Source organism: Bidens hawaiensis, unplaced genomic scaffold, assembly GCF_021521415.1.
Source record: "Bidens hawaiensis isolate Kalapana, Puna unplaced genomic scaffold, B.hawaiensis_p1.1 tig00003698_1, whole genome shotgun sequence".
NCBI lineage: Eukaryota > Viridiplantae > Streptophyta > Magnoliopsida > Asterales > Asteraceae > Bidens > Bidens hawaiensis.
In genome coordinates, this window is record NW_027491212.1 from 1,667,429 (window position 1) to 1,689,761 (window position 22,333).

The following is a 22,333-nucleotide window of genomic DNA, read 5'->3' on the forward strand; positions in this document are numbered from 1 at the left end:
CAGGTTAAAGCATATATGGAGCAGCAGAACAAGACCAACCAAAGGATCCTTCGTGAGATAGAAGACCTTAAGAAGACTAAGAGGCCAGCCGAGGATCTCACTCCCCTGATGCCCAGGATACTGGATTTCACCTCCCCAGGATCCATGGCTCAGCTTTCACAAGGATCATCCATCCTTCAACAGGGGTCCATGGGTCAGCATGCTCAAGGATCCTCAATGTTTCAGCCAGGATCATCCATCCTTCAACAGGGATCCATGAGTCAGCATGCTCAAGGATCCTCACTGTTTCAGTAAGGATCACACATCCTTCAACAAGGGTCTGTGGGTCAACAGGCTCAAGGATCCTCGCTATTTCAGCAGGGGTCGTCAGTCATTCCACCAGGATCCTCTGGGTTATATGTTCAAGGGTTTTATAATTCTCAACTTCAAGGGTCCTTCTTTCCGAATCAAGGATCCTCAGGAATCCAGCACCTACGATCTTCCGAAGTCCATGATGGGGACATAATCCCCATGAAAACCATAGCTTCTGGAGGACCCACTCAAATTGCTGACTCCTCTTATCCCAGATACTCGTCTGGAATACCAAACTCCACCCAGCTGAGAGGTAACTGGTAGGATCCAATATTTTTAGATACGAACCATGTTTTATGCAGGATTCAGGTATCAACCAGGCCATGGCCAAGGGGTTACAGAAGCTAAAGGATATGATATCCGGTGTCCCGGGAGGGATACGTCCAATTCCTGAGATACCGAAGGGAAGTCACAAATTATCCAGATTCGCTCCGCCCATATGGGATGCTGAAATCCCAAAGCTGTTCCAAACTCTCAACATGAAGACGTATGATAGGAGCACCGATCCTGAGGAACATGTTGCCCAATATAGGGAAAGGATGGAAATTAATCCTGTTCCTGAAAGACTCAAGGAGGCTTGCCTTTGCAAAGGATTTGGAGCCACACTAACAGGAGTTGCGCTAAAATGGCTACTAAGCCTCCCCCTTTCTCGGTTACATCTTTCTCTCATTTAGTTAATTTATTTAACACTCAATTTTCCTGTAGTCGGAAATTTGAGAGATTAACCAGTGATTTATATCGTGTTATCCAACCTAGTGATGAATCCCTTAGGGATTTCGTTACCAGGTTCGGCAAGAAAGCTCTAGAAATCCCAAACCTTGATATGACTACTGTTGTTGAAGCATTCAAGATGGGAATTCAAAAGAGCTCCCCTTTTTATGATGATTTAGTGATGACTCCATGCAGGACATTAGATTAAGTTAGAAACAGGGCATTAAGATACACCCGCTTAGAAGAAGATAAAAATATCCAGGATCGTCTCGGGGGACAAACGAAACAAGAAACTCCTAAATAGAATAAAGGATCCTGGAATAGGAACAACAATTCGAAGCCGTACGCCAAGTTCAACAATCAGAACGTACGGCCAGTTGAAGAAGGAGATGACGATAATGACTATCCTTGCATCTCCGACTATTGTTTCTCTGTAGATACTCATGGCCTGATTTGTGCCATGAAGGATCTGGGAGAAAAAGCAAAGTGGCCCCGAAAGAGTGAGAAGGTTGTCGGCTTCAAGGACAAGTCTAAGTGGTGCGCCTTCCACAAAGATTTTGGCCACGCGACAGACGAGTGCATCGGCTTAAGGAAAGAAATGGGATACCTCCTGAGCAAGGGTCACTTTAAAGAACTCTTGGGAAGGAAGAAATCCAAGATCCAGGATCCTGAAGATCTTCCACAGAAAGAAACACCACCGCCGCCGGATGCCCATGTGATCAACTTTGTCTCCAGAGACTACGAATTGTTTAGAGATTCTCGTGCCATAGAAGAAAGTCCCGTAGAAGAATTCGAGTTGGATAATGAGAGAAGACCACTCATCCCCACTACTCGAGTGACTGATCAGAGAATCTTTTTGAATACAAAGATCCAGGATCCTCAACAAGACAAGCTGGATGTGCAAGTAGTCAATTTCATCTCTGGAGGTTCAGACATATGTGGAACTTCTTTCTCTGCAGCAAAAAGATTTGCCAAGGAGATCAAGATGGATAACGGGGATCATCCAATAGTGTCAACCACATTAACAACAGACAAGAGAATCTTCTTCGATGAGGAAGACAAGTTGAACATTCAGGACCCTCATCATGACGGTTTGATTATTACTTTATTTATCTCTAACCATTATGTACGCGGGATCCTAGTGGACGGTGGCAGCTCGGTCAACATTATCCAACATGATGTCCTCAAGAAGATGAACATCCCGGATTCAGAAATCATTCCTAGAACATCGGTGCTAGTCGGTTTCAGTGGTGAAACCAAGAAGACATTGGGGGACATCAACCTCCTGATTTATATCAAAGGGTTAAATTCATACAAAAAATTTTGTGTTATAGATAACCTTTCCTGTTGCAATGTTATTTTAGGTAGGCTTTGGCTCCATGGAATGAAGGCTGTAGCTTCAACTTATCACCAATGCATCAAGCTACCTACTCCTTGGGGAGTTGTGAAGATAGTGGGTGACCAAGCGGAGGCTAGGAACTATTATTCTTCATCAATGAAGCCAACAGCCAAGCAAACTATAGCATAGCAACTACAACAACATCCTAGGGACGTGCTTGAAGCTCAGGAGAAAGATCTCAAAGAAGTATCCTTGGACCCCGAGGATCCGGAAGTAAAGGTGTTCCTAGGATCTAGTATCCCCAGTAAGATTGAGGAGGATATGATATCCTTCTTAGGGCGAAGAAGATCTACCTTTGCCTTCAAGCACTCGGACATGACAGGTATTTCAAAAGAGCTAATCACCCATAAACTCGGCCTGGATTTAACTATTAAACCCGTCCATCGGAAGCGAAGAAAATTCGCTCCTGAGAGGAACAAGATCATACAAGAAGAAGTTGAGAAACTTCTTAAGTCCGATATAATCAGAGAGGTTCAATATCCTCGATGGCTAGCTAATGTGGTTGTTGTTTCAAAAAAGAATGGAAAGTGGAGGGTGTGTGTCGATTTCACGGATTTAAACAAGGCATGCCCCAAGGATCCTTTCTCATTACCACATATAGATGTCGTGGTGGACGCAACGGCTGGACATGAAATGCTCACATTTATGGATGCTTCCTCGGGATTCCAACAAATTCAGATGGAACCATCTGATCAAGAGGATACAGCATTCATGACTCCAACCGGCATATATTGTTATACTGCTATGCCGTTTGGACTAAGAAATGCAGGAGCGACATACCAAAGACTAGTCAACATGATGTTCAAGGACCAATTGGGCAAGACTATGGAGGTATACATAGATGATATGGTGGTAAAGTCGAAGAAAGGAGATGATCACCTCAGGGACCTTGAGGAAGCATTCAATATCCTGGACCACTATAACATGAAACTGAATCCATCCAAATGCCACTTTGGTGTTAAGGCTGGAAAGTTTCTGGGATATATGGTCACAAAGAGAGGAATTGAAGCAAGCCCGGAATAGATCGAAGCCATTATCAATCTCAAGTCTCCTGCAAATGCCAAAGATGTCCAGAGACTCACCGGAAGAGTAGCGGCTTTGAATAGATTCATCTCAAGATCCTCCGAGAAGTGCAAAAACTTCTATGATATCCTTAGAAAGAACAAGAAATTTGTGTGGACTGAAAAGCATGAAGTTGCGCTTACAGCCCTAAAGGATTACTTATCCTCAGCTCCAGCTCTAATGAAGCCTGTGGATGGAGAATCCTTGTATCTATATCTTGCTGTCTCAGGAAATGCAGTGAGTGCCGTCTTGGTAAAGGATCATGAAGGTGAATAACATCCTGTCTACTATGTAAGTAAAAGTCTTCTAGATGCGGAGTCCAGGTATTCTCATTTAGAAAAGCTGATTCTTGCACTCATTATGGCCTCTACTAAACTGAGACATTATTTTGAAACTCATCCCATTATTTTGATAACTGACTATCCTGTAAAGAATGTTCTTAGAAACCAGAGTTGTTAGGTAGAATGGCTAAGTGGGCTGTAAAGTTAAGTGCATATGATATCCAGTACCAGCCGAGAACAGCAATCAAGTCTCAAGCACTAGCGGACTTTGTGCTGATTTCACTAGTGATCTACAAAAAGAAGTTGACTTGGAAGTCCAACAACTGGAAAAGACCAAGGATCTTTGGATACACTTCACAGATGGAGCATCCAATGTGAGAGGAACAGGATAAGGGATCCTACTGAAATCGGCATAGGGGGGCATATTACCCCAGTCCATAGCCTGTGAATTCCAAGCAACAAACAACGAAGCAGAGTACGAGGCTTTAATCGCAGGTTTGCAATTAGCCAAAAACATGAGGATCAGGTATCTTCAAGTTTATGTAGATTCTTTATTGATAACTAACCACTTTAATGGCTCGTATGTTGTTAAAGGTGAGAAACTAATGAAATATGTCACACCCCCGTCTAAGGCCTAGGAGTGCGACCCATAAGTTGGTATCGTAATTGTAAATAAATCAGAGTTACGTTGATTTGCGGAAGACTTATAAAACTTTAAGGATCGAAAGTGTAATTTACATATTCAAAAGACGGGATTATAACATCCGCTTAAGTTACAAAATATTTATGTATTTAGTATTTACAAACCACCATGCTTATATATTAAGTTACAAAAGAAATTCGAGCCATCGGATATATTAATAGCACTTCGATACTCCAAGTGTTAATCTTTCACCTGCAAAATGTAAGAAAATACGTCAGCAACGAATGCTGGTGAACACGCTGACGCAAAAATACTTCTTTTACTTAATTACCCCTCAAGACTACGCCTGTCTCGGCCCAAAGTGGCTTAGGAATAATCAAGTCAAATAACACATTATAAACTAGAGCCTCTACGCTAAGTCACCTCACAAACACCGCAGCGTTCGACTTAGTTAAGTACCCGTAAATATACACAACGGTCGTACTCCCTGCAGGAGAGCGTCCTACGACCAAGGGTGGTGCGATCATGCCCATACATCGCATAGTACCACCTACGTAAGAATCCAGACATATGTATACCACAGCCTGAGGGCTAGGTTCATACCCATAGTTATAACAGTTTTAGGAACACATAGTTCCTTGTAAACAATTTCATATAACAAGTTAACTCATTTGAAAACAAGTTTAAAAGTTTGGGGGCGTATTCACCTTATCTCTTTAGGATCGGCTTCACTCACCGTCCAAGGTCTTTCCCTTTCTTTATCTCGAACCTATAGTTACGAGTATAAATATTTGTTAGCCGGATACACGATCCGGCTTAAGACCTTTAGTCTTATATCTCAATCCTCGATTGAACCTTTAGTTCAATTCTTATTTACTTAAAAACATCTAGTTTTAAAGTAAATTTATAAACCTTTAGTTTATATGAAAACCCAACGTTTCTTCTTCTCTATGAAACGTAATCTTCTCTTTTATTATTTAAGAATACTCTTTATTCTTTAAATAATATTTTCATAACAAAGAATATAATCATATATACTTACACACATATATATGCATTCATCATATTCAATAATCAAACTTTCATTCATTTCTTTGTTATGTTTTCTTTTCTTTTCTTTTATCGAGGTATCGAGTATATCCTCGACTTAAGGCTTAAGCCTTGAATATAATATTCAATTATATTGAATTCGGTATTACGCCTAACCTTAAGTGGCGTATAGAAATCCTAGAGAAATGAGCAGCATTCCGACGCCGCTTTACTTTTCTCAATCAACTTTGATATGCCAACTTCAACACTCATCGGCACGTCTTTCGGGACTCTTTGCCATCATAACAACGCCTTCTTGATGTATAAGGGTGGTGGGTGGCAAAACTTCTAAAGGAAACGTCGGTACACAACGAGAGATTCGAGGCACGCTTATCGAGGTAATCATGGCACGTACTTCGAGGTATTCTAGTGAGAGAGTAGAGAGAGGTAGGAGCTGTTTTGGTGTGCAGAAATGGAATGCCCTTGGCCGCTATTTATAGGCAAAATTTTGGTTCCCATCGCGTACCGCGACGAGTCCTTAAGCTAGCTCGTCGCGTACCGCGACGTAGCTTAGTTGAGTCACAGTATAGGCTTGCCAAGTGGCAGCACGTAGTGCCACCGTGTGCCACATGGCACACGTGTCACAACCTGTCAGACATCCCATCGCGTACCGTGATGGGTGTCTCTTTTGAAACGGCGCGTACCGCTATGGGTCAAGAAAACATAATTTTCATTTTTAACCCTCAAATTTGGAATTTGGAAATTTTAGTCCCTAGACTTTGGAAAGTTGATACTTTGAACTCGAAATTTTCATGGTGTTACAAAATATTTAGATGTTGTGAAGGAGTTATCGAAATCCTTCGAAATATTTAGTATTACACAGGTACCGAGAGAAGAAAATGCTGGGGCAGACGCCTTAGCAAACTTAGCCTCATCTCTAAAGATTCCTGAGGATTTGAAAATCCTAATAATCCACATTCTCTCGCCAGCAATAGGAGAATAGGATGTTGGAAAGATAACGAATGATAAAGAAATCGTGCTATGGGATCCTTTATCCTCAAATAAAGGATCATGGATCCATCCTATCAAGGACTACATTCAGACTGGAGAAATTCCAGTCACAGAAAATCCCAAGTCCTTCAAACTCAAGGTATCCCAATATATTTTGTTAAATGATATGGTATATAGAAAGTCTCTTGCAGGTCCATATTTGAGATGCATTGAGGATCCTGAGATCCAAGAAGTACTCAAGGATTTTCATGAAGGAGATTGCAGCAATCACACAGGTGGAAGAGCATTATTTTCCAGGATACTTAGAACTGGATATTTCTGGCCAACAATGAAGAAAGATGCAGTGGAGTATTCAAGGAAATGTGATGCTTGTCAAAGACACGCGAATATCCTTCATCAACCAGCGGAGCCTCTATATCCTATATCCTCCTCATGGCCTTTCATGAAATGGGGTATGGATATTGTAGGCAAGCTACCAAAAGCACCAAGTGGAAAGGTCTTTATGCTTTCTATGACTGACTACTTCTTCAAATGGATTGAGGCAGAAGCATTTGTACAAGTCCGGGAAAGGGAAGTAATATCTTTTATTAAACGAAATATTATAACTAGATTTGGTATTCCTGCTGAGATTGTTTGTGATAATGGTTCGCAGTTTATCGGGAATAGAACTACTAACTTTTGTGACAGTTGGGGCATCAAAATGATTACTTCCACTCCGGTTCATCCTCAAGCCAATGGTCAAGAAGAGTCTAGCAACAAGATCATCATCAACAATCTAAAGAAGAAGCTAGGATCCAAGAAGGGAAAATGGGCTGAAGAACTTCCTTATGTTCTTTGGGTAGATAGGACTACACCCAAAAATGCAACAGGCCAAACACCCTTCTCATTGGTGTTTGGACCAGAAGCAGTAATTCCCACAGAAATCCCACAGAAATGGTAGTTCCTACAGCGAGAACGAGCATCTATGATCCTGAAGCCAATGAAGAAATCCTTCTTGAAGACTTGGATACTATAGAAGAACTTAAAGACTTGGCCAAGATCAGGATGGCAGCTTATCAACAAAGGGTAGCTGGGCCATATAACAAAAATATCAGAATCAGAAGATTTCAAGAAGGAGATCTAGTTTTAAGGAAAGCCTTACAAAACACAACAAATCCAGCTGATGGGAAGCTAGCGCCCAAATGGGAAGGACCTTATCAAATTGAGTCGGAAGCAGGAAAAGGGGCGTATCATTTGCTCACAATGGAAGGCAATATGTTACCAAGAGCATGGAATGCCATCCACCTCAAGAAATATTTTTTCTGATAAGGATCCACTATCCTCAGAGGATATATTATCCAGAAAAAGGATCTAGGATCCTTAAATCGGTAACATCTTTCTGATCAGTTATTCTTTTTTAATTATTACTGTTAATTTAAGGATAATATATTCTTAACACTTTACCTTTTCCAAGCTTTGAGTAACCATGCAGGATTGTAATGATTCATTTGATGTTCAAGAGGTTGGCCACCTCTCCTTTGCATTTGAGGTACTATCTTATTTCCCTTGGCCTAGCCCACGTTTGGATATGACCCCCAATGGTCATATCCCCTACGGTTTAAAGGTTTTCACCTTTCTCACGATCGCCACTTGCGCACGCTATCCAACATATAGTTCGGGGCAGCGGGACCAGTACACGCTTAGTGGCTGACAATTTCATTGTCTCCGGCTATATGGAGGATCCTACGAATTATGGTAGACGTACCATACCTCCGATTTATAACGTTTTCACGTTATCTCACGTTTGGGCTAAATCCCGGTTCGGTCGAGACCCCAGTTAACATCCGTATTGATGTGCGAAAAGCTATATATAAATATGAATAACTAATTCTCGCAACTCAACACTAAGTTTAAATTTATAAAACCAAACAAACCTAACTAAGCTTCACACAAACGGCAAGTGTACCGGTCGCGTAGCAGCACAGTCCAATGGAAGTCCGGATGTCGAACACAAAGACACGTGAGAACGGCTCAGATAATTAACCCTAATCTAAGTCTTGCCTAAATAATATATTTATTTATCTTAATTATTTAAAACTAACTTTACTAAATGTGAAACTTAACGGAACTAACGATAATAAGAAAACGAATCACCTAGGTAAGATGACTTAACGGGTATAGGATGGCTCAGGTGCTAACAAGTGCTTCTAAAGATGAACTAAGATAGATAGAATCAAGGCAACTGGGTCCCTACGGTCAGTTTTACCAGAAAACCCTAACAATGTCTATTTAGCTTTTAATTTACGGTTGTTTATTTACGTACCCTAATGATTTATTACTTGGTCCGTATCAAAATCACAATCCTAACTAAGGCTCGAGCTAATTACAAACCTAGGAAGAGAGGGGTAATTCAATAATAAGGATAATATAACTCAACTTACAAACTAACCTAGTCGATAGCTAGAAAACCGCACGTGGTCTCGCAACGGGTAACTAAATCAACTAAAGCAGAGAGATAAGCTAACCCCTAAGGTTTTGGTCCAACTCAAATGGGATGATCCTACTGACCTAAATGATTCAAGAAACACAAACCCTAATGGCACGCGTCTACCACAATCAATCAACACACTTAGTATTAACCGAACTAGCAATTAACAACTACACGAAACAAATTCATGCAATAATCAACTACTCGGGGCTCATGCAACCTAAAATACATCTAATGGCAGCAAGGTTCATGGAATAATATCACAAATTATGAACTTTACAATAACTAAACAATCAAACACGAAATCAGCACCCGAAAAGTGATAAATCAACCGTTAAACATCAAACCTAGGCGATTCAAACAAATTTAGCCAGGCATAATGAATGAATAGCAGATAAAATAGATAAAAATGATAAACATGTTCATTAGAATCTGATTACAACTTGTTTGAATGTCTAACACTCAAAAACGAACTCACAATCGTTAAAATACTCAAAACCGACAACCGGGTGATGAAATAACGAACCAGCTGCTCCTCCTCCTTGGTAATTCGTTTTTAGCAGATCTTTGGTGGCTGGGAGGGTGTTCCATTCATTTTTAGGGTTTTAGATTATTAAATATATCATTAAACTTGATAAGCAAGCCAAACTAGGTCTAAACAAGCCCATATAAGACAAAATAATCATGTTGATGCATTTGTGCAGCCATGGAATACCCCTAGGGCCCTGAGCCCTATGGGTCTTCCTTTATCGACTACTGACTCGTTTATACTTCGTTTGTGCGTACCGGCTTCATCCGAGCTCCGATTTAGCTAATTCTTTCTCCATTTAACTCGTTTTCTCGATCTCTTCAACATGAGATCTATTAAGTACACAAACATGTAAATTCACGCAAGAACAACTTATATTCGTTAACGTTTAAGCACAAAATAACATAAAAACTATTAGGAAAACATGTGTGTTTTACACCACATCACGTATCTTTGGGCCAGTCCCCAGTTTGGGCTTGTCCCTAGTTTATTTTATGGGCTTGTCCCCAGCTTATTGGGCTTGTCCCCAGTTTATTTTATGGGCTTGTCCCCAGCTTATTGGGCTTTTCCCCAGTTTATTTTATGGGCTTGTCCCCAGTTTGTCGGGCTTGTCCCCAGTTTATTTTATAGGCTTGTCCCAGTTTGTTGGGCTTGTCCCCAGATTACACGCACTTGTCCCCAGAATATTTGTTGGGCTTGTCCCCAGTTTAATGGGTTTGATCCCAGTTAATAATATGAATTATTTGCAGCGGATTTTCTAAGTTTTTCCTGAAGATCAAGAAACTAAGGATCCCGGATCCTAAAGCTACTCTTGTAAGGAACATTAAGAGTTCAATACTTCTAGTAACTTAGGTCTATCTAAACCTTCTGGTATGATCTTTATTGATTAACTTAAGTATGATATTTGTTGCAATAAATTTAGATATTTCAGATGGAAAGGCTATTCGTTTAAAGTTATTTGATTACTAAAGTCTTTAGCTATTTTCGGGATACTTTATCCTAAAATTTGCCCTTTGAGGGAATTTTTCTTATATGAATTTTATTAACTATTAAAGATGTCTTATCCTAAGATTTATGGTTTAAGGATATTCTATTCTAAACAATTTTTAAGGATCTTTTATCCTAAAAACCTTTTACTCAAGATTATTTGTCAAACTATTAACAATGCTAAACTTATATTTAACAAGTTTTTGAAAATAAATAACAAGTAAATAGTCAAAAGATTTATAGATTATTTAAAATAAGCCTCAAGGACTTATCCAAAACTCTTAACCTGGACTTCACCATACGAAAGATGGACCATCCATCTGGGTTAAGTGAAAGTTACTAATAGTTCATAAAGTGCAGGGAAATTAAAAACAGGGGCAACAAAGGCTTCATCCCCACAAACAAAGGATCCCTCCACCTTTGTCACCCCCGCCAATTGTCTTAAGGATCATGGATCATTTATCCTAAATACTATTGTTTAAATACAGACCATAGTACTTGTTCATAAAAACACCATAAAAGCAAAATAAAACGGGATTGGGCCTTGTCTTTTGTATCCTTCATCGCCCGTTCATTCGATTGTTTCCGCCTCCACCGGTACCTTGTTCCCACCTTCAACCTCATCCAGACCCTTCACACCGCTTGTTCCTGCTTCGCCCGCTTCAACCATCATAGCTTCAGTCTCATCCTCGCCTCCGTCCAAGTCGATTAGGGCCTGCTTCCATTCTTTGATTTCCCACGAAGACTTATCAAAAGATGGATCATTGGCTTCATTAACCAATTTGATTATGGCCTCGAGGACCAACTTGGCTGCCCATACCTTCGCCTCTTCGGTAGCCCGGTTGATTTCGTCCTGCATCTGGACGGCCAGGGCAGCAACATGTGCCTCTATCTCTCTTTTCTCTTTGGTCATCTTCGAGAGGGCCTTCTCCTTAGCAGCAGCCGTTGATCTTAGCGCAGCGAGGGTCTTTTCATGCTCTGTGACAGTCTTCTCATAGTGGTGTCGGGCAATTGATGGCCTATGAATGAAAGCAGGATAAGCTTGGAAAAATGCTTGGAATAATAAAAATTGATAAATATAAAGGATCCTTACAGTAGAAAGCATGTCCAGAATCTGCTTCTCGGCATCAAAGGGGTTCTCTGTATCTGAGCTCTTCTTTCTCTTGGATCCAGACTTTGTTCGAGTTGTGATCGGGCGAGGCTCGGATGTAGGGGTTGATTTTCGTGGTCTTTTTCTTGGTAAGCATGCAATCGATATCCTTGAGGGAGAACTTGGAAGCAGACTTTCCTGATTTCGGGGCGCCTGTAAACAGCAGATAACAGATAAGTTTTAAACTCTAAACATTTTTTAATATTAAGAGTTATTATTATTCTTACTTGACATAATGGATTTTGAGTTTGATCTTTGAAAATCTTCAATAAACTTTGCTTGAAAAGTCCTGATTGCAGGATCCAGTGACAAAAACCTCTTCACTCTGTCTTCAACTCCTGGAAGATCAGCCAGCAGATCGAAATTTTCGACTACACAAATAATAAAAGTTATTAGCAGAAGAATAAAGTATCTTATCTAGGTTACCTAAGGATCGTGGATCCTACCCTTTGGTATCCACTTTTTGGGAAGATTGGTTCCACCCGGAATAGAATCTCGTCTTACGAAGAAGAATTGGTTTTTCCAGAAGGTATTATTAAGGGTGACTTTGAAAATGGGATTTTCTTGGTGAGGTTTCGATTTAAAGATAAAGCGTTTGGAACCGTGGGTGACAAGATTGTACAGATATGCTAATTCTGCTAGGCCGAACTCGATTCCCTCCTCTACGGTTATCCTTTCTATGGTATGAAGGATTCTCCACAACATTGGCGCGGCCTGGATATAAAAAATTCCCGCCAAATTGAAGAACCTTTGTGTAAAATTGGGGAAAGGATACTTATAACCTATGAGAAACGGTTGGGCCGGAAAGCAAACCCAGTTCTTTGAAATGTTGTCGCTACGGGCTGCGGAATCGAAGGGTCGGAAAACCGTATCAGCTGGGAAGTATGATCGGATTGCATCGATATCCGAATCTGAGAATTTACAGATTTCGGAAGAAGGTGATTTTGTGAGTAAAGTTCATCATGATGGAAAAAAGAAGAGGAAGAAGATGTAGAAGCAGTCGACATATCGAAGGAAGATTAGAAAAAAGAAAGAAGGATACCTGAAAGACGCCTAGATCTGTGATTATAAGAAGATTATAATTATCAAATATATAGGCGGCGTGTAATTATGGTTTGTAGATATTAAACCGCCTAACACACGTCTAGTCATCTTCTGTTTTGCAGGGATTTGAATTTCAAAATGACAGATGTTTCGCACAATCACCCGCCATTTTAGGGGCAATTGTTAGGCCATGAATTTTATACTAAGGATCCTTTATCCTTGACTGTCTTATGGATAGTTTATCCTTGAAATATATATCAGGATATAAAGGATCGACGATCCTCGGTATTACTTGTTTACTAATGATTGCGTTTAGTATGGTGATGTGTTAGACAGGTGTAGCAACTTTAAGACGAACTTGCATCAATTATCCTCATAGAACATCCTCTAGCTGGAACGTGGATCCAGGATCCTACTTCAATGTTGTTGTTAATGGGCGAATTCATGTGAAGATGAACGTGCAAATATCAACAACGGCTATGAGACTCATTCTTCCGCTTATCTCGCTACTGGGTGGCTATTGGCACGTGGTCAAAGGTCGTGGAGCGGCTAGGTGGAAGACTTCGGGATAGATAGGAGATATAGTTAGTGATATTATCTTATTTAAACGAGCTATGATCGAGTAGGAAAACACATGTATTATCACACACACTAGAGCAGAAACAAGCATTCTCTCTACACACTAGCATACTTTGCAATCTCGATCATATACTCCACCACACTTGTAACCACCTTTTATTTATCAATATAATCGACGGTGATAGTTTTCACCGTCCGGGGGTTTTTTGTGCCGGAGACCACGATAATCATACACTCATCAACCAAAGGTTACCTTGTTGATCCTTTATTGAAGTGATTCGACCAAAGATTAGCTTATTAATCCTTGACCGACGTCATTTCTTCAAAGATTACCTCGATAAGTTTTGACCGAAGTAAGACTATCTTGGTTAAGGGATTTTTCCCTCGTGATCAAACCTTTGTGTTCACCAATATCGCGCTTATACACTTGTTACTATCAAGTTAGCACCTTACCTCACATAACAGATTTGGATACTTGATCCTTAGCTGATTTTTGTCCAAAACAACAATGACCTAAAACGTAAAACACAATGAAATCTACATATTACACAATGAATTGAACGTAATACACAATGAACATAATACTATCTTTTTCAACTTAAGTGAATTTTGAGCACAATGACTAAAACATAATGATAAGTCAGAAGGACAAATGTCGAGCATAAAGACACAATGACAAACAAAATAACATAATGATGTAAGCTTTGTTTTAATTTTTATCATTAATAATTTAATATAAGTATGAATTGAAAAACACAATGACAAAATCTGTAACACAATGCATAGAAAAACTCAATTAAAAACACAATGGACAACCAAATAACACAATATATAAAAACTCACTAAATTTTTTTTTATTTTATATAACAAATAACATAATATAAAAAAAACTCATATTGTATAATTAGATTTATAACTCGTGTGATGCACATGAAACTAAAAAAAAATACAATCAAACTATAGAAATTAAATTCTTAAATTAAAAAAAACATATATTTTATTAAATTAAATAGTTTAACAAGTTCAAATTATATATTCAAATGAAATATTTATACAAATACGTTGTGCATTCTCACGCAATTTTTTCATAATAACGAAAAAGATGCACATTGTGACTTTATAAGTTATGATTATACTTTTAATGAAATATTGAATTTAACAAAAGATGATAATCTGTTTCACTATAAATGACATAAAAAGAAAATATTATAGATAAAATTTTTGTGACTAAACTAGTTTTGTATTACATATTTGAAAGAAATGGATGAGATGGATCCATGGTAGGGATGAGCAAAATCGGTACCATTACCGAAATCGGTACCGATTTGGTAACATCGGTACCGAATTGATACCAAAGTTGTAAGTTTCGGGATCGGAACGATACCGGTATTTCCCGATTTTTTACCTTCGGTACCGGTATAATCCCGGTACCGAACCGAATATTTCGGTACCGGTACCAAGAATTTGAGATTTTCGGAATCGGTATTTTCGGTACCGGTACAGGTACGGTACCATGCTCATCGCAAATCCATGGAAATTGAATGAATACTTGAGAATAAAATTGGTATTCGTTAATAATTTCTTTTTGTTTTTATTTTCTTAGACCTATAAACATCGTTCATTAATTTTTACCGAATTCATCTCTTACACTGAAAAATGTTTATAAATTGATTTAATAAAAAAGGTAGATATAACTTCATTAAGGATATAAATATGCATATTATATTGACATAAATACCCGCATGTTTTTAATTCTTATAATTTAGGTAATTAGTTATTCTATTAAATGATGGATTGATATATTTTTATTACAGTGACATAAATAAGTTCTCATTATAAATAAGAAAACAATGTGACAGGGAAATTTTGGTTACAAATGAATCTCCGATTGACATATGTTCATGGTTATTTTACTTTATTAGAATATGTAGATTTAATAAAGAAAGTTTTAATTTAATTTTCATGGTACGGTTTAATTTATGAATTAGTAATCTAGTTTCTAGTTTTTTCTAATTAAGTCTCTCGTATTTTATTTTGCCTCAACTAGACCACTCAACTTTTAATTTTGTCTCAATTAAGTCACTTAATTTTCAATGTGTCTCAATCATGTCACATAACTTTTAATTTTAGCTCAATTAGGTCACTCAACTTTCAATAAATGTTCTAATGCTATCTGTTTACCCTCATACTATATGTTTATAAATAACTAAAACGCTATTAAAATCAACATTTTTTTATTGTTATTAGTAAAGATGTTACTTACGACAATTAAGTAGTTACCCCCCCCCCCCTTTGTAAGTTGAGTGACTTAATTGAAACAAAACAAAATACGAGTGACTTAATTTAAAAAACTTAAATCTTAATTACTATTTTATAGTGTTTTCCCAACTAAAATATAGCAGACTTATACTTATTATTTATCAAACTAGATAAAGAAAATAAATTAGAAAATAATCAAACTTAAAATTGTCTCACGGTTATTTGGTGCCTTTGGAAGGTGAGAAACTCACTAGTGTTCAAAAGGAAGCCGGCACAATTGACTTATATAATAAGTGAGATTAAAGCGTTAAGCTTTTAATGAGTGAAGAATAGTCCAAGAACACGAACCTGACGTGGGAGAAGTGGCGTAGTTTCAATCTCAGTTCCTAATTGTATCGGGGTGGTGAGGGTAGTTTGTTCCCACGTGGAATTGGGTGTATTTGGGTGGTTATTCTTGTTGTTTGCTTGCTTCTTGCAATCTGCGTGTTTTATTTATATATTCTATTTTGTTTGCCGTTAAAAAAAACATCACTTTGGTTACAATTGAAATTATTGTTTTACTGAGAGCCTCAAAGTTCTAGTTTCATCATTTGCAACTTATTTCAAACTTAATAGTTTTTCACAGATTCAACAGCTTAATTGATTTTATTTTAGTTATAAAAATGCAAAAAATTTTAAACTCAGTAATTTACGTCTTTGTTTAGACGGTTAATATGATTTATCACACACAATCAAATTTAGTTTTCATTTTCAAAAAATTTTCATCTCAAAATTTTTCTAAATAAATAAACTAAACAAGTGCCCAATTGATGAGAAGTTGTGTTAAGTTATCATTAGACCATCCAAAACACTACCATTTTCACAATCAACATTTCGGACAACAAACGAACTCTTCCCCTGTGGACGTGTTTCTCTAGCCTTGTTGCTCTCACGGGCCTCTTAAGTCTTAACTTCTGTACGCACAACTTGCGAGCTTTCTTATTTATTTACCAATGAAAAATTTAAGCAATAATATTAAATGAAAACAATCATAGTACAAGTGAACAGCGAAAGGCAATGTGGCCAGTAGCAAAGTCCAACAAGCTCTCCACACAAATTGGGAATCCTGGCTACTCCAACCACGTGTCATAATATAATCCAATCCCACTGCTGATATGTTACATCCAAGAAAAGTAATGATGTGACTTTTTAATAAAGATATTCTATTTTGAGGTCCGAATTTAAATTTTCTAAACTCTTGTTCGTTTGTTTGTAGATAAACAAGATATCTATGCACTTTACTAAAATCTTGTATGAATGTGGTCGTTCATCCTATTTTTGGTTCATCCTCAACCAGTCAACCTCTTCTTATTAAACTCTTTAATAACACTAAGAACATATGCATAAGCTTTATAGATTCCAAGTCAAAAAGTAAAATATTATCACCGTTAAATATTAACATTCATAAAATCAAGTCGAAATACGAAACTTATAACCTGGGGAATCCTAATTTCGGGTTTCCTCCAACTTATTAGAAACATAAAATTTTAATTCAATATTGCACATATGCATTCGGAAGTAAAAAAAGTATTCATAAAAATTAAAAGTAAATTGCAACATCTTTACTATGATTTCTGAAAGATATCTTAATACATAGAAATATTAGACCATAAACTATATAACTCTTTAAGTGTTACATCATCTAACTGTTATGTATCACTCTCGTACAACTCCCATGCCTTAGACCGTGGGTTCTACTGTATCAAATTATGTGCATTTTAGTTAACTAAATTAGTTGTTTGTTTAATATTAGTAGTGGGTAGTTACTATGTAAGGTTATTTATAGCTTGTTAACATTTGTTTTGAGTATGAAAGAAAAATGATATGAAATTCTAGTCTTCTCGTCTAAATTGCTATTTGGCTTCGTTCTATTTTCTTTGTACCATTCGGTTAACGAACACGGTTCGTAACACTAACACATAATATCTTTACAAATCCTTAAAACCTACAACTACATCTTTAACCCTGCAAATATTCTTATATTTTTTAACTCCTAACTAACCACCTATCCGTTACAAATATTTAAATACATGTTTTTTTTTTATTTTGGATCCACACATCACAATAACCAAGAAAAACTCATTGTAACAACTTGAATTTTTTAAATTAATATTTTTATCAAATACCCGACCCATTTCGATGTTCGGGAAATATTATCAATAAAATATCGCGTTTATCAGTATATTATTATCATCTGTTTATTATATTTATTTAAAATATATAACTAACTTTCAAACTTAAACATTTTCCATCCCAAGCAATACTTTAAACCATTTTTGCTTCCATCTTCATAGCAGAGAGGCCTAATCTACAAATCTGAAAATATATTATCTTTTTCCCCTGAAACCATTTATAATACCCATACATCAAACCCAAATTTGCAACTCGTGACCCGATTAACATTCTTGGACCACAATTCTCGTCATATACTTGGAAATCAAATCATTGGACTTGTTAATCTTGCCATAATCGGCACACCGACGTCTATAATTATGTTATATCGATCAAATTGATTCGAATTTCTTATTATAACGAACCGTCTATACTCGTAAACTAACATACATTATAACAATCATTATAATTCGATTAAACCTGCACACATTATCCTTATTCCAGCGCCAACATATATCCTTTAACGAATTGTGTTATCATAGTGTGTAAGTAGCAGTTCGTGAATCTTATCAAGTCTGGCACTGTCATCACCAACTAACCATCGTATAATTAGTGTATAAGGTAATTAATTTTATGTGTAAAATCGTCTCAATGTTATCTTCATTAACCCTAAGGTTAATCGGCAAACCGTTTAACGATTTGGCCAATTTAATTTCTAGGGTTCATATAGTTAAACTTGGTATTGTAGTTGGTTGTTTAAATATTTTCTTGTACTAGTTATAACTTGAGTTGGCCACCAGTCCAGTTGGCTGGTGGCAATGTGGTTAAAACGTTGGGACGTTGGGGGGCGCGGGTTCGAATAGGGATGTCTCTTTTACCCGAAGCCCGAAACCTAACCCGAGAAAACACGTACCCGAACCCAAGAAAACACGTACTCGAACCCGAAAAACCCAAACCCGAGAAAAGACTAATCCGAACCTGAACCGAAGTAATTCGGTTTGGTCCTCGGGTTTGATTTATAAGTTTCGGGTCAACCCAAATAATCCGAAAAAAGTTTTAGATTTGAAAATAAATATATTTTTAGGTATAAATGTTATTAGAATATGGTCCTAATCGATTGTTATCATTACAACTATTATCGATCGATTGTTTATTGTTAATTTATGTTTTACGTTTATTACTAATAACAGCAACCGTAATCGACCAACCAAATCACGCCCGATTGAAGACGATTATGGCTCGAGTTAGTTTTACTCTACATTTGGATTTTTTTATCAAGTTATAATGATTTATTATTTGATTGTTTGCTTACGAGCAAAGAATAATATGTTGTTTTAATTTTAGCATTGTAGTTTTTAATTTATTTTTTTGTTTTGTTTTATAGGATACTCGAAACCCAATTAACCCAACCCGAATTACCCGAACCCGAAAAACCAGTGAGAGATTCGGGTTGGATTTCAGGTCAAGATTTAAAACTGTAAAACCCGAAGAACCCGACCCAAAAAACCCCAAAAACGAACCAGAAGAACACCCCTAAGTTCGAACACCCCCCCCCCCCCCCACACACACACACACCCTTATTTTTTGGAAACAATTTTGTCTATTTGTTATTAAATCATATAAATATTAATTAGTATTATAACTATTATAAAATCAATAACAAATTTATATTTTCATAAAACCGACACATTAACTAGTCTTTTTATGAACTTTGGTTAAACACCATATGTATATGTATATAATATGAGTTTGTTAATTAACATATTATAATATAGTTACAAGTATTTTATAAAAGGTTATATTATTTATTAATTATTATCTATTATTTACAATATTAATTTAATACTTGATCTTTATTAATAATAACAATAATGTAATAATTTATTTTTTTCACAAATACCGATCAACCTTAAATCATTATCTATATAGTATTTGTTACAACTTTAATATTTTTAAGAAAATGATTTATTTTGTTACAATTATATATTTTTTTAATAACCTTTATAAAATTTATTTTTAAATAAAAATATTTTATACTCTTAATACCCATTCATATCTTGATTCTCTAGTAGTTTATTTATTAATTCGTAATATTCCCCGCCATCACACTTGTTAGGATTTAACTTTGTTACATCTCGATCGTGACGTTTATTCTCTTACCATTCTTAACGCATTTATTCATTTGCTTATTATTAAGGTGAGTAATCACACCCATTCTTTTACTTGTTTTCAATGCTTTGGGAACATATGCGTATTTACAGTACTTTATTATTATTATTATTATTATTATTATTATTATTATTATTATTATTATTATTATCATCATCATCATCCACATTAGCAACTGTTATCCTTGTGTGTATATTAGTTTATGCCTAACTTGCAATTTGCTTACTTGCTTTATTATTACCACATTCGGAGAGGTCCATCATAATAGTATGATCATACGACTGTCGTAGTGGCCGGCGTCCAATCGCATAACAATGGTTTCACCGACAAATCTTTTTTGGTAACCAATGCCCGATTCACATGGAAACGGTTTATCACATTCTTTATTATCTGTTTGAATTTGTACATGCTTTGGGATAACTGTTATCTCACAGGAACAATTTGCATTTTCTTTATATGTTATATTGTGTCTCACTTTACTGGTGTTTTACTCACCCAACTATGTGCTGGCAAAATTATTTATATTTTATACGCATATGCAAGATATCATTTGAACTAGTTGCAAGATTTGGTGAAGAATTTAGGATTACTTATGTTAGAAGAAACGTATTAAAGACTAAATCAAGACTTAGTATAACTTAGATTTTGGATTATCTTGTTTATATGAATTATGTACTTTGTACTTGATTTATTTGAAAAATTAATTAAATTTAATCGATATTGTCACTTTTAATTATTGCATGATAGTACCTTGAGAGATATGAGCAATCAGCTCACGCTCGACATTTCCGCCTTAGGTTGGGGTGTGACACTCATGCCCTTATGCAATGACACCTTATCTAAGACCATGTGTAATAAAAACTCTTCACTTTGGGCGTTTTAGGACTTGTGACGTGCCAGTCATTAATGATTCATTTTGCAAAAATGATGTAGTGGTAAAACGTTCATACAATCATTACTCAATCATTTACTCCATTATTTTTTCTATTATTTTAAATAAAAATAATACAAACAATATTTCATTAAATAAATAAAACTATATTAAAATTAGAAAACTATATTAAAATTTAAAATATAAAAATACTAAAAAAACATTAGAGTACTTAATATAATTTAAAACTAAATTAAATTATCTCTTTCAATAGTGTCACCTTTTTGGGATGCTAGAGTCCAAGTAATAAGGTCAGGCTCGGTGTTCTTAAAAAGTCGAGATTTCTGTCATTTATCTCTGTTTGCATTACCTGAAGATATTGAAACCCAAGGCCGCGTATATCTTGGAGTCACGGTTCGTTTCCTCATATTCGCCTTTTATTTCGACACCCGCCACCGACGATCCCACTCATGATCCCTTTGCACGATTTGTCCAACCGCTCGGTTTAGGGATCTTGAGATCCTTCTCCTCACCATTTCTAGAGCAACCGAAGATGACGTTTTGAATCTCTTTAGTGGTCGCCTACTTTCGGATGTGATGAGGGGTATGAGACCCCGCTTAGGGTGATTTCTTTTATGCTTCCAACAATTCGTGTAAAGAAAGACCCCTTTGGTACTTTGAAACTCTATTAACAACTTTTCATTGATATCTGTATCATTGGCAATGCTACCTCACCCGGTTTTCACTCATTGGAAAACCCAGTGAAAAAGTTGGCATTTTGTGTTTATATTGGTCCATTTTGACTGTCACACCCCGACCAAAGGCGACGGAACATGCCGAGGTGTAACGATTGCCCATAAGCGCATAACACTATTTAAAGCGACAATATTTAACAAACTCATTTCATTTCACAACATCGAATATGTCACATAACAATATTCATAAGTCGAATACAACAACATATCACAAAATGTAGCAAAATCAAATATTGTTCACTGTTACTAATATCCTAAAGGTATTTGTAACATTTTCTCCAAGCATCCAACATCAACCTAAATTCAAACCTGTAACATTTCATAAAATAAAGTTTGTCAACACAAAGGTTGGTGAGCAATTCATAGTTTTGAGCATATATGTATATAATAAGAAAAGCCACAATCTTGTATACGAAACAAACAAATAAATAGCAATAATTTGGATAATATGAGGTCGCTAATAAGAATACATTAGCGGCATCGTCTATAACAGAATACCAAATAGATTCGGATTTCATGAGGACGTTAATAAGAATACATTAACGGCACCGTGCTATAAGAGAATACCATATAGTTCACGGATTTATGATTCAACTCTCCAAAAGCGGTAAACACATAAGCATATAATCATGTAAACATAAAACACCAAATCGAGCATTTATTTAAGTAAAGTATACAATAACGTTTGTGGTTTAAGACTCAAATATAAAGCATTTAATTTGAATAAGTATGAAATGTCACCCCCAAAACAAAAGATGGAAAACAAGGGTGAATGTACTCACGTTCAAGTAATAAACTTGAAAAGTTGGTAATTTGAAGATTTGTCGGAACGACGGGTTTAACGTATGAAGCCTAAACAAAAGAAAGTCTTGGATTTAGAAAAGT